Source organism: Zingiber officinale, chromosome 7A, assembly GCF_018446385.1.
Source record: "Zingiber officinale cultivar Zhangliang chromosome 7A, Zo_v1.1, whole genome shotgun sequence".
Lineage (NCBI taxonomy): Eukaryota > Viridiplantae > Streptophyta > Magnoliopsida > Zingiberales > Zingiberaceae > Zingiber > Zingiber officinale.
Window position 1 is genome coordinate 113,551,227 of NC_055998.1, and position 2,393 is coordinate 113,553,619.

Consider the following 2,393-nt stretch of genomic DNA (forward strand, 5'->3'; position numbering starts at 1 on the left):
GAGAAGTAATGAATTTCTATGTTAATTATCCGAGGGACGCACGTGACAGGCAAGCCCGTGTAAGGACATTATAGGAATCATTCCTAATTGATCACATTTAGATATAGATTTTGGTCCTAAGCTGGTTGTCTATTGCAAGAGAGAATTGGCAACCTTCTACAAATGATGGACAATTGAGGAAAAAATTTGGTAGATCATTTACATTGAATAACATTACAAAGAAATCAAAACTCCTAGAACTTCCTTTTATCATAGCCCTTATTCCTGTTTCTATGCTTTTATTTCTATGCTTTACTTTCCATAGTTGCACTTAGTTTTTATAAATCAATTGATTAGTTGTTTAGCTAATTCGTGTTGAGATATCTTTAGTGGTTATAACCAGTCTCTGTGAATACGATATCTTTCTTTATTACTGACAACGTATCCGTACACTTGCAAAACGTTAACAAGTTTTTGGTGTCGTTGTCAGGGACTGCGCTTATAATATTAGAGATTATTAATTGAGTTTGATTAAACATAACTTTTCTTTTCATTAGCATAGTTGTAACTAATATTTAGAATTATGTTTTCATAAGTATATCTTTCTACATCTTGTCAATATTTTTTTTACATTCTAACCTAACTTTTCTCTTTCTTTTTTCTTTTCTTTTGAACAAATATATCTTGCAATAATTTTCTTGTGTATGTAAAGATCAAACTTCGTAAAGGCATCAAGAATAACAAGAACTTATAAACATATTAGTTAATTAGCATATGAATTATTCTAGACATTTTTCTTTTTCCTTTTGTTTTTTCTTTCTTGTTTTCATTTTGCACTTTCTTTCTCGAAATTTAAATTCTGCATTTTTTTTCTTTCTTTTCATATTGCATTTTATTTCTTATCTTTGATTCTTCAATTTTTTTTCTTCTAATAATTTTTTTTTGAATATCCATGAGCACTAACATGTCAAGCAGGCCCATGAGAAATTTTTCTACACCCTTTTCTGCGAGACTTTTATCTCCCATTGTGCAACCTTAAATTGAAGCAAAAAGTTTCCAACTAGACCCAGAATTAATTTCTATGATACAAGGTCACAAATTTGGAGGAGAAGTATCAGAAAGTCCTTATCTGCATCTTGAAACATTTTTAGAGATTTGTGATATGGTGAAATGTGAAGGAGTGTCAGCAGATGCAGTTCGATTGATGACATTTCCTTTCAATATCAAGGATAAAGCAAGGACTTGGTTATATTCTCTCCATCCTCAAAGTATCACAAGTTGGGAGCAATTGGAGAAGCAATTTCTGAATCATTTTTTCCCTCCAAGCAGAACAGTGTATATGAGAAATTGCATAACAAATTTTGCTCAGGTATATGGAGAATCATTATTTGAAGCATGAGATAGATTCAAGAGTCTTCAAAGATAGTGCCCTCATTATGGTTTTGAAAAATGGTTGATTCTGTACATATTCTATGGGGGAATTTCTTTCTCAGACAAGAGTTTATTGTATTCATCAGCTGGAGGATCTATATGGATAAAAGTGTAAATGAAGCATATATGTTAATTGATCAAGTGACATTGAACCTCCATGAATGGTCGAGCATAAGTTGGATGAAATTTCCCTTAAACATTCATGAAGTGCAAGCCATAAATGCTATAGAGCTTGTCAAACAAATTGTAATTCAACCATCTATGAGTCTTGAAAATCACAAGTCACAGAATAGGGAGTTCAAACATTTGGGAGCATAGATTTAAAGTATTGTTTCAAAATAGTTTAAAGGAGATCTCCCTCCTTCGCAAACAAGATATAGTGAAAAGTGTGACGATGTTGGGTTATTGATCACACCAACACTAGATAAGTAAGTTGGGCCTCCTCCAAAAGCTCAAAGGGAATTTGGGAAAAAGGAAGTTAAATCTTTCCCAGGACCTTCACTAAGGGTTCCTTTTCCACAAAGGTTAGTGGGAGTCAATGAAAATAAAGACTTCTGCAAATCCTGTGACACTAATATGGATGAGTACAGATTTTTGAATGTATATGAAGATGAGGACTCTGAAGATGAGGATTTTATTGATAATGCAGCAGTAAATAAAATTTCAGATCCGCCTTCAAATTTTATAGGGTGTTATAGTGACATTAAATTTTCAGATGATGAATGTGATGTGGTAGATCAATTTAAAACTGCAAGTAAAATTATTGATCCTCTTGTAATTGATTCTCCTATTGAGGATATAGATGTTGGTTTATTTTTTGATGTATGTGTTGATGATGATGATATAGAAGAATATGTAGGGAGTTGTGTTGTTGAAGCAACATCTCAAGGATCACCACCTTTGTCCACAAAACCCTTAGAGGTTGTAAGAATTGATCATGTTGGGGAACAATGTGTAGGGACTTTTGCAGAGCTAGCAGAGTC

General features: G+C 32.8%; 1 non-coding gene across 1 annotated transcript; it reads right to left on the reverse strand.

Annotated features, from left to right (window-relative positions):
• Positions 1–1,316: 1,316 nt before the first annotated feature.
• Positions 1,317–1,422, reverse strand: LOC122003154. Its single transcript, XR_006117823.1, has one exon. It is a non-coding gene; the product is annotated as a small nucleolar RNA R71 (small nucleolar RNA).
• Positions 1,423–2,393: the final 971 nt, after the last annotated feature.